The 12,276-nt window shown below is 38.1% G+C and overlaps 1 protein-coding gene across 9 annotated transcripts in view; it reads right to left on the minus strand.

Moving 5' to 3' along the window:
* DLG2 (discs large MAGUK scaffold protein 2) overlaps nt 1-12,276 on the minus strand; it is a 1,243,318-nt gene that overhangs the window by 744,275 nt on the left and 486,767 nt on the right. The gene's annotated exons all lie outside the window — the stretch shown is intronic.

A 12,276-nucleotide genomic window follows, 5' to 3' on the forward strand; every position in this document is an offset into this window, starting at 1 on the left:
TCAGATCTCCCATTACTCTGCTCCAGGCCCCTGACAGTCCTCCCCAGATTATTTTCACAGAAGCTTCTTGGAATCTTTAAGGTACTCAATGGCACATATCAGCAGAGAATAAAAGTCCCAAGTGGTGACAGAGTATTCTAAGTATGGCCCATGAGTGTGCTCTTCTCACCAGTTGTTAATTTCAGTTCTCCCCTTGGCTCATCCTGGCTTCTGTTTCTTTTCTCACTTTGGAAATCATGTGAGTCCATGACAGTTTGATCAAGTTTGGTTTCAGATTCTTCAAACCAATTCCCTAGTTACTTTGATGGTTCCCTCTAAGCTTTATCTCCACAATGTGTAGTGCTCTGCTATACACACAATCTCCTTCCATATTGGGTATTCTATTTAATTGAACCACTAAATCAAACTGGTGACTTATCAGATGCCAGCACCCTACTTCAGTATGCTTATTTCCGTTTACTGGAAAGAGATTTTTGACAAATATGAAAAAATCTTTTCATCAGAAGTTTCAAGGCTTGTCTTCATGTAAATCTAGTCAAGGATTTTTGAAACTATAAAGGTTTAAGAAAATCAATGTCTCTTAGGTGGCCTAAACTATGAGATATAAATGATTTACATTTTATATTACATTCTCTTCTATGTGGAGAAAGTCAGTTTACAGCAAGAAGGAAGTATAAAGCTAATTGTAGAGAAGCCAGAAGCAAATAGAATAGTGAATAATTTAAGCTGTTAGATCAAGTTATTCATGAATTCCAGCCCCCTTTCTCTCTTTGAGTTCTATGGGATGCCCAAATACTTTTAAATTATATCCATAACTTTGCTTATGCTAGTAAAGGATAAACTGCTGCTGCTTGCCACCAAGAAAATGTAATTAAAAAAGAATCTGACATAATGAATGCAAATTTTCAAAGGGGTTCATTGATTCTGACTGATGTGGTTACTTCTTGATATTTTTAAGTGCTAGATTTGAGAAATACTTCTGACATATATGGGTAAGTGTTCACCAGGTCAGCTACAGTCAGAAAGCCTCATCAAGCAAGGTGTAGGCAGGGAAGGTACATCAGCCAGTCAGCCAAAGAGCACACTCTGGGAAGTTTATATCTGACAAGTGTAGGCTAACCAGTGAGAAGGTCACAAGATTGAATCTGGGCTTATATCTAAACTTTTAAGAAGCAAAGTTGAAAAGGAGAGAAACCTACATAGTCAAGGGACCTAAATAAAGCAGGAACTGAACAGTAACACGGATGGGGTTAAGAAATTATGCAGGGATTTCAAATGACCTGGCACATGCAAGTCAAAGGCAAGCGGTTGTCAAGCCAAATCAAGTAGGAGGTAAAATATGGCAAGGATAACATGTTAGCTGCTTTTGGGGCACAGTATCTCTGGTTTATCTTCTCAGGCTTAAAAAACAAGGCTCTTGAGTGGGCAAGAAGCAACACAGGTCATATAAATGACTTTCATATATGGTGTGGCATGACAACTTGAAACAAAATAGAAGCGACTGAAAGTTTTTAAATGAGTCCATTTTTTATGCATGTGATTTCACTGAGACAGCTAAAGATCCCCAGACTTCAAGGTAGATATTAGCTGGCTTAGGTCAGCTGCTACAAGGTTATTAATGGTCTAGCTTCACAATTCACATACACAATTCACACGGTTCACACATTAGGCTGAACCCCAGTCAGACCATGTTCTAATTCTAACCAGGGAAGTAGAATATTGGAGTTAGTACCCACAGCAGGTCTGAAGTGAGATCTCTAACATTAAGTACTGAATTGGTATGCTAAGGATTGAACTCAGGATAACTTTATTTTGTCTCAGGATTTCCCCCCTACTTCCACTATGTTGGCCCATCACAAAAAATGTGATGTGGTTGGGGTTGGGGACACTTCTACCTCAATTTCCTGCCTTTAGTTCTTTGCTAGACATGAAACCGTTTCTTCCCTCTCCTTTCCCATAATCTATTGAGCTGGAGCCTCACATCCTTAGGCATTGGCAGGGTGAGTCCTACTCCAACTTGAAGGATTTACCAGGACCTGCAATTGTCCCTGAGCATCATCACTCACTGAAATCTCATAGTATCCTGACCCAGCCACACCTGGACCTTCTGAATATTACCACTGGGATGGATAATAATAAGGTTGAGGATTTATATAGCACTTATTTGTATCAATTAACTTATTTAATCTTCACATAACCCAATGATTCAGGTACCATTATTCTCAGCTCACAAGTGAGGAAACAGAGGTTAAGTAATTTTTCCAAAGTCATACATATGGTAAGCAGACCGTCTACAAACCTAGACAGTCTAACTCAGAGTCCATACTTTTCACAATTATGCTCTCCTGCCTCTCAGAATGGAACTGGACTTTACCAGAGCTCTTTGGAGTCTAACTTTTACTGCTCACTAACAAGTCAGAGGCCAGCTCAAAGCAAAGTTAGATATATCCACGTGGATCCTGGCTGGTGCCGGAGCCCTCCCCTCCTCACTCTGGCCCAGTTACTGGGCCCTGGTATGTCATGTGAACAGGCCTGCTGAAGGCATGGCTTAAGAGAAGATCAATGGCACAGGCATAGCTTGTTGACTCAATCAGGACTTTTTTGAGTAAGCTCCAAAGAAAGTTTTGGTAAATAACTGATTAAAGACATATTGTTGGCTGTGTGAGAAACAAAAGAAACAAATCCACTCTATATATAAAACTTTAAAGTTGAGACCTTAAGGATCATTTAATTCTACCTTTCACTTTATAAATATGAAAATGGAAACAGAAAGGAAGTGGCATGCCCCAAATCTCACAATTATTTAATATCAAAACTGAAGACAGGATAACAAGAACAAGAACAAGAATAAACTGTTAAGCATTTATTAAATGACTATTATATTCCAGAGGCTGTGGTAAACACTTAAGATGCATCAGTGCATTTACTTCTCAAAATGTTTTAAGGAAAACATTATTGTTTCCATTTGGAAGGAGAGAAGAAAGGAAGAAAGGAAGGGAGGGAGGCTCAAAGTATTTAAGTCACTTGCCTAAGGTCACATATCTAAGAGGACCACAACCAGATTTCAAGCCCATGTCTTTCCTAGCCCCAGATCTCATGCTGATAACCACCACCATCTCCTGATTCCCTCTGCTGATTTTTTTCCAGGCTACACGTTGAAATGCAGTTGTTTTCTGTCCTGCAAGTTGCTGGCTCCTCTTTCATTGTCTGAAGAGAAATTTCTCACCATATTGACTCAGATCCAATTTCCCAATTCTCAGAGGGTTTCTAAGTCCCTTAATCTCTTTCAAACCCCCACTTAAAAAATGGGACAATGCTATTTCCAGTTAACCTATTTCCCGAGAAGTTAGCTGGAGAAATAATGCATGTGAAGCAAAAAGAGAGGTACTCCACAGATGTAAGTTTATATTATTTATTACTGTGGTTATTTTTTGCTTTCCTGGATTTTCTTCTTTTCATATTCTCTCTCTACAAGACCAACCAGGTGCATGCAGTTTGATCCAGTAGAGCTCTGAGTCATCACCAATAGTAGCATCAAGTGGTTCTGGTCTGTACTCTGTTTTGCCCTTACCCTGCAGTGACATAGCCCCCGCCCTCCCACATGTACACAGGTAAGGACATTGAGACAATAACAGGAGGGTGGGTGATTGAACAGTTAATTGCAGGTTAAAGACTATGCAGGATGTCTCAGGGGGACAACTCTGGAGGAAGCAAAGACCTTGGTCCCTCTGCCTAACACTTAACAAAATGCACAGATAGCTACCTACCTAGCTTACCATCGGCCTAGCTCAGAACATTGGGAAAAAAAGTGGCCTGGTGGCTTTGCAGGTTGAGCATCAGATTCTTGGTTTTTGGCTCAGGTCGTGATCTCCCAGTCTGGGGATGGATCCCCACATCAGGCTCATGCTTAGCAGGCAGTCTGTTTCCCTTCCCCCCCAAGCCCCTCCCACCATAGGCACTCTTTCTCTCTCTCTAAAATAAATAAAAATAAATAAATAATGAATCTTAAAAAAAAAGGGGGGGGACTTGGAAAAAATGGCAGATTCATGTTTGGTCTGAATTCAATTCAACTCTGCCTGCCTGAACTCTCTTAATAATAAACATATTATCTTCACTTTACAGAAAACTAAGGCACAGAGATGTTAACCAATGTGCCCAAGGTCATCCAGCTGATAATAGCAGGGCCAGGAGTCAAACCTGGAAGTCTGGTTCCTATGCGGGTAACTCTTAAACAACTGCAAAACATTTGCTTGGATTTGATAAGTTTCCAGAAGTCTGTGCTAGTTAACAGGACTTCCCTCACCAATCCTTGATCGGTAATACCCTTAGTCTTTTATCCCTGTGGATTAAAGTGTTAACATACGTGCTTGATCCTCCCTTAAAATACAAGGTAGTGTAATACTTTGCAGAAAATAGATGATATCCTAAAGACCTCAGGTAGGCTGAGTTAAGTACCCCATCCCTGGTCCAGAAAAGTTGGGGTAGCTTGCAGTGTGAGGAACAGAAAGTGGAGACCTGGAACCAAACAAACTTTTCTTTATGTTTTCTCTAGAATTAATTTCACTTAGAATAAGAGATAAAAGTTGCTTAAACTACTAGATATGAGGGCTCTTCGGATTTCAATCCAGTTCCCCTGACACATACCTCTCTGAACTTAGTATAAAAGGCAAAAATAAATGACTCACCAAAACTTCAGATCATCAACTGTAACTCAAATTGATAACTGCATTACATTGACCACAAATATCATGCTTTATAACTTATAGAGTGTGTTTATATACATTAGATCATTTAATTTCCATAGAAAGGGAACTAACATTGATTGAGCAAATACCCATTGTGTCAGGCAAATATGATAAGCTTTTTACCTGTGTTTTCTTGTTTATTCCTCATAGAACCCAGAGGGCCTGGTGGAATTTTCCTTTGCTTAAAGATAAGTAAACTGAGAGGCAGAGCGATTCAGTGAATTTCCTAACGTCAAACAGCTAGAGAAGAGAAAGCTGGGATTCAAACCCAGGTCCTAAATCCCTTGCTTTTCTCCATTTCCGCCACAAATTCCACTGATTCACACTAAGCATTTACAAACCTAACTGCTTTATTTATGCAAATGCTCTCTGGAGATTGCACAAAAAATGGAGTCATTAGCTCAAATCTCAAATGTGGTTTAGTCAGTGTGCCCCATGCCATATAACCATACATACTTAATTCACTGATTCACTCCATGTGGTGTTATTCCTGGAAAGAACCATGTGGATACCATCTGCTCCTTTTTGCTAAGCCACCAAAGAGCTATAATGTCAGCAGCGCAGTTGTATTTTCCACACTTAAGTACCAGAATTTTAAGCAAGCTGTCAACCTGGTTCATTAGGCTAAAGTAGCACTAGTTTCTTCTGTGGTACATGGATGAAGGTCTTGCACACAGTAGGATCAATAAATGGATACTATTTACTCCCTTCCCTCTCCTTTCTTTCCATCAAGTCAAGATTCTTCACTACTCCAAGCACACACCTTGCTCATATCTATCATAAGATACTGTTTCCATTTCTTCTTTCTCTTACATCGTGAATCAATCATGGTTATCTACTTAACCAAATTTTATCCATCCTTCAAGGACAATCTAAAGCTCTAGACTCTCCATGAAAGTTTTCTCAATCCTGACTGCAGGTCTCAATCTATCTATGTGTCCTGTCCTCCAAATGTAAAAACGTGCATTAGTTGTATTACTTCCGTTCACACTGAGTTATAAATGTTAAAGGAAAGAAATTATGTGAAAGCACTAAGCTCTGACATTCTTTTTTTTAATATTTTTTATTTATTTACTTGAGAGAGAGAGAGACAGAGATAGCTAGAGAGAGAAACAAGCTGGGAGGAGAGGGAGAAGCAGGTTCCCTGTTGATCAGGGACCCCGATGCGGGGCTCGATCCCAGGACCCTGGGATCATGACCTGAGCCGAAGGCAGACACTTAACTGACTGAGCCACCCAGGCGCCCCTAAGCTCTGACATTCTTAATGAACATTTCTTTCTGTTCTTATACATGCTGGTGGCTGATTCATGTGTGATATTTGTATCTCCTTGCTAAAACTATAATTGTTTTAAGGGTGGGACTCTTAACCAGCCTCCCCCAGCTAGCTCCCATCAGTGCTTGACATACAATATACTCAAAGATGTTTGTTAGTGGGTTTTTAAACCTTTGAAACTAGAGCCACAGCAACTCAAGAGATAGGACTCATGAGAAACCCATGAGGCAACAGATTAGGTGAAATGGGTAGAAAGGGGTAACTGCACACTGCCCCCTGGTGACTACTCTTGTACCACTGATGCTGTCGATGGGAGCATCTGGAACTTGTCATGCACTATAGATAGACTTTGCTAGTCTGAAGCATGACATGTAAATTCAGGACAGTTATAATCAGAAAGAATCTTCTATGCCTATCATATGCTGGTCATTTATATTCATTCTCTTCTCCTCATTACAAGCTTATAAATTATATGCTATCATTATGCTCATTAAACAGATAGCAAAAGTGAGGCATGGGGGGCGCCTGGGTGGCTCAGATGGTTAAGCGTCTGCCTTTGGCTCAGGTCATGATCCAGGGTCCTGGGATCGAGCCCCACATCGGGCTCCTGGTTCAGCAAGGAGCCTGCTTCTCCCTCTCCCTCTGCCTCTCTCCCTGCTCATGCTTTCTCTTCTCTCTCTCTGTATCTCTGTGTCTCAAATGAATAAATAAAATCCTTAAAAAAATTTAAAAAAAAGTGAGGCATGGGCCTGTAATGCAACTTATCCAAGGTCACTAGACTAATAACTAGTGGTGCCAAGGCTCACTCTTCTTTTTTTAAATTTTTAATTTTAAAAAAATATATTAGTTTTGTTTATACAATATAGTGATTCAACAATTCCATACATCACCCTGTGCTCATCATCACAAGTGCACTCCTTAATCCCCATCACCTATTTAACCCATCCCCCACCCGGTCCACACTGGTAACCATCAGTTTGTTCTCTATAATTAAGAGTCTGTTTCTTGTTTTCTCTCTCTCTCTCTCTCTCTCTTATTTTTTCTTCCTTCGGTTGTTTTGTTTCTTAAATTCCACATATGAATGAAATCATATGATATTTGTCTTTCTCTGACTTATTTTGCTTAGCATTATACTCTCTAGCTCCATCCATGTCATTGCAAATGGCAAGATTTCATTCTTTTTTATGGCTGAATAATATTATACATATATTATATATAATTATATATGATATGTGAATTATTTGTGATATATATATATATCTCGCATTTTCTTTATCCATTTATCAACTGATGGATACTAAGGCTGCTTCCACATCTTGGCTATTGTAAATAATGCTGCTATAAACATAGGGGTGAATGTATCCCTTTGAATATTCTTTGGGTAAATACCCAGAGTGCAACTGCTGGATCATAAGGTAGTTCTATTTTTAACTTTTTGAGGAACCCCAATACTATCTTCCACAGTGGCTGCACTAGTTTGCATTCTCACCAACAGTGCATGAGTGTTCCCCATTCTCTACATTCTCATCAACACCTGTTGTTTCTTGTGTTTTTGATTTTAGCCATTCTGACAAGTGTGAGGTGACATCCATTGTAGTTTTAATTTGTATATCCCTGATGATAATGATGATGAGCATCTTTTCATGTTTATACTGGCCATCTGAATATTTTCTTTGGAGAAATGTCTGTTTATATCTTCTGCCCATTTTTTAATTGGATTATATGTTTTTGGAGGTGTTGAGTTGTATCAGTTCATTACCCTTTATAGGATATGTCATTTTCAAACATCTTCTCCCATCCGTAAGTTGCCTTTTAATTTTGTTGATTATTTCCTTGGCTGCACAGAAGTTTTTTATTTTGATGTAATCCCAATAGTTTATTTTTGCTTTTGTCTCCTTTGCCTCTGGAGATATATCTAGAAAGAAGTTGCTGTGGCTGATTTCAAAGAAGTTACTACTTGTGTTCTCTTCCAGGATTTTTGTGGTTTCATAGGTCTCAAATGGTTTCATATGGTTTTATAGGTCTTTAATCCATTTTTTAATTTATTTTTTTGTGTATGGTATAAGAGAGTGGTCCAGTTTCGTTCTTTTTGATGTGGATGTCCAGTTTTCCAAAAAGATCACTCTTCATGACTCCAAACCCATGTTTGTTGTAACACCATCCTGTGTAAAGCAAGGAAGGCAGCACTGGAATTGCTCCATGTTCTAACTTACATGGAGCTATACATTTTAGAAATTGGAAAGGCAGAAGGAAACACGAGGTTTAATGAAAACTTAGAGATTTAAAGATCATGAATAAAGCAAAATGGCATCCTAACAACTTGCTAAATTTTCAGATGAATATGAAGGCCTATATCAAAAGATTAACCCAAAACAAAACATTCATTTAAAGTCTCATGTTTTATATTAAAAAGTTCTCATAGTTGTAATATTTTACTTCATAACTATTTTTTATTTTATTTTTTAAAGATTTTATTTATTTATTTGAGAGAGAGAGAAAGTGAGAGAGAGAGAGAGAGCATGAGAGGGGGGAGGGTCAGAGGAAGATGCAGACTCCCCGCCAAGCAGGGAGCCGGATGTGGGACTCAATCCTAGGACTCCAGGATCATGACCTGAGCTGAAGGCAGTCGTTTAACTGACTGAGCCACCCAGGTGCCCCTCTATTTTTTTAAATATAAGAATGTTTGAAGTTATTTATAATAGAGTCAACCTAACATCTCAGGTAGTTCTTGCATGGCTGTCAAAAGTTAGGCACTTTATCTCCCTGGAAGTAACCACAATCCAGTTGAGGGATTATGTCACTGCCATAAAGATGGCTGGACTGGGAATCAGGAGATTGAAGCTTTAGACCCAACAAGTTCATTAACTCAGGGTGAAGAAGCAATTCACTGAGCCTCCCTACTCATTTCTATTTTTGAAGAGTAGAGAGTGAAATGGATGACCTCTAAGAGTCTATGTCTCATCAAGGATTTGATTTCACTCATCACAAATTTTGCTCTACTGGGAAATACTAGAAAGAAAGCAGGGATGCTATACACATCTTCTTTCTGGATAATGATGATCTCTGCTTTTATCATTCAGATACAGAAAGTTAGAAGCTATGATGTTAAGAAAGCCGTGGTGAAATAAGACAAAAATCAAATTGGAAAAAGATCAATGATATAAAGTGGTTTCTAATGAATTGGCTAAAGGATGAGGTTCTGTATATCTTAGAGAAGTTACCTCCAAATGCATTTATGATCATCTTGCTCTCTGCTTATAGTCTATATTTTGTTTTCCTCTAAATCTTTTTTGAAGATATTAAGAATTTGTCAATCTCTCAAATCTTCTCAATTTTTTTCTAAGTCTTGCATTAAATATATCATTTTATCATCACAATTTTATGAGGACTGCTTTTAGAAAACATAGCTATTACTAAAATATTACTATAAGTTGGAAATAAATCTGTTTAAATTGAGCCTCAGTTTACTTTTTGTCAGAAGATGAAATTTAGGTCTCAGAAGAAAAAATGTATTTCATACATTATGCACTTTTTAAACCCAGTGATAATGTATTTCATACACTCACAGACACACACACATATACACACACACATACATGCATGGATGCATGTGACAGTTTAAACAAGACTAAAATCATAATATAGGTGAGGGGAAAGTTCTTAAATCTCAGTCAGATGACCCAAATCCTAAACTCCTTTTATTACTATTTTTATGATATTCAAAATTAGGTTAATATTAAAATCAGGAATTACCCAATCCTTATTTATAGCTGTATGTAACTTTAGAAATAAGTTAGAGAGTCAAGTGACCTGACCAAGTTCTACAGTAACACAACCAGCCTTAGATACCTTATCTGCTGACTCCAAGTGCAAAACTAGGAGGTGCTCATCTTGTAACATAAAAACATACCAGGCAAATGTTTTTGTTGAGTTAGAGTGGGCAAAGAGGGGTCATAAAATATAAGGTTGCAAACATTATATTCATAAGGAAGTTATCACTTTTCCAGTTAGTTAAGGAAATCTTTTATAAAACAAATGAAGGTTGTAGTATGTCTGAGTTTACAGTTTCGATGGACAAAGTGGTCCGAGAGTAAAGAGGAGAGTCAGCCTTGAGAACTACCATTTTGCTCTCCACTTGTGGCAGAGTCCACACACACCGTAGAACAACCTCCTCTATGCCTTCTTTCTCTTCTTTTTATTCTTCTCTCTTACAGTTTCCTTTTCTCTCCTCTAGCCCACATCAACAGATAATACTCTTCCATCTTTACTCCGAAACACAAAACCGTAGCTTATCCCGAGCCCAGAAGGAGGTTAATTGGCAAGCAGAACCCTTGCTTTGCAGAATAACTGGGAGTAAGGGAGCCATCGGAAAACTGAGAAACCAAGACTGACATAGACAAGACATTGCCACTCCGGGAAGCTAGGGCAGCTGTGGGGCTAGGAACTGGTTGGCATTTTGGACCTAGAGATTGGTAGGCTCTTTGCTGTGGAACAAAGGGTTCATTGCCTAGTCAATGACAATATACAAACACATCTGCAGAATATATTCTTTGGCATCAGCAAATGCTAGCAGTAGTTAGCTAGCTTCTATTTTTCTCGTCCTCATTCACTTCTTTTCTTTTTTAACCCATTTTTTGTTTTTCCCCAATGAAAATAATTCCAAATATAACATTAATTTTGAAGACAGAATGGCTAAAGGGAGATTGATAGGCTTATAGATATTATCAGAATTTAAAATAAGGGAAATGGAACTAAACTGTTTTCTACTTTGTTCCTTCTGCAACCCAGCCCAAGTGCCATGTTTCAGAGGCAGGTATTGAAATACTTTCCAGTTTAACATTGACATGAGCACATTACGGGTTACTAATGGTAAAATGGTAAACCAAACTCATATCTCCTTTTTGTTTCTCTCCTTAATATTTCCTCTCATGCAAAAAAAAAATCTAAATATGAAATATTTTAAGACTTTCTCTATGGTTTAACCTATTATGTTTTTAAACTTTGTATGATCTAATATCAAATTCTGGTTAATAGGGGGGAAAAAAGGAAAGCAGAGGCTGGATGTTAGCAAATTCTTCCTTTTGGAGATAAGTCTTATAGAAATTGGAGAGAGGCAAGGATAGAAGAAAGAGCTTGGTAATACTTCTTTACTTCACTTCAAATATTTTTGAGTTTTTAATATGGGAGGGAATTCTTTGCCACTAATTGCATGGTCTTAAGGGCAGAAAATTAACTGATGGAGATATAAATAATTATTTATCAACCCAGTGTGCTTCTTTGAGAAGCAAATGGGATCATATATAAAAACCCTATGCAATTTGTAAAAGGATACATTGGGCTAATTAGCAACATTAATAATGGCAACCCCTCCTGGGCAATTTCTTTGGTTAGATGTTGTGCTAAGGGTTTAACTCACATTATCTCATTTAAAACACAGACAACCCTCAAGAGATCTGTATAAAACCTAATTTCACAAATAATGAAGCTGAGGTCCAGGAAAGTTAAGCAAGGATTCAGACCTTTCAAAATTTCAGACTTTTCAAAGTAGCTAAAACTCTTGAATTGGAGCAAACGTACACTGGGTTGAGCTTCTAGTCTTACTAGGTTATATCTTACTCCTTAACCACTTCTGATTCCAGCCACTTCAACTTTTTCAACTTTAATTCCCTTATAAATAATACGGAAACATTAAAACCTGCCTTGCTAGGTTATAAAGAGAAAGGATGTAATTTATGCTGCTTTGAAAACTGTAACAAGATAGAGCAGTATAAGGAAGATGGTAGGAGCTGTATAGCGGGGATCTCAAGAGTAGCAATAGCAAAAACAGTATATTTTCAAGATAAAAATCAGAAACTCCATTGTTGTCAAGCATCTCCCTGCTAAATAAAAAGATCTAAATGAAGCTTAAAGAAGTACAACATATTGGGGCGCCTGGGTGGCTCAGTCGTTAAGCATCTGCCTTCGGCTCAGGTCATGATCCCAGGGTCCTGGGATCAAGCCCCGCATCGGGCTCCCTGCTCAGTGGGAAGCCTGCTTCTCCCTCTGCCCCTCCCCCTGCTGGTACTCTCTCTCTGTCAAATAAATAAAATCTTTAAAAAAAAAAGAAGTACAAATATCTAGTATTAGCTCATTAAAGTGTTTAAGGATTTGATATGTGTGTGTTTTAATTATGTTTTGCTACTTTATGATTTAATTATGTTTTGCTACTTAGATGATTAATAAGAAAGACTAGGTTGGAGGAGGACTGATATTATTAGC

This window comes from Eumetopias jubatus, unplaced genomic scaffold (genome assembly GCF_037043125.1).
Source record: "Eumetopias jubatus isolate StellerSeaLion01/CBP00866 unplaced genomic scaffold, mEumJub1_p1.0 scaffold_13, whole genome shotgun sequence".
NCBI classification, from domain to species: Eukaryota; Metazoa; Chordata; class Mammalia; order Carnivora; family Otariidae; genus Eumetopias; species Eumetopias jubatus.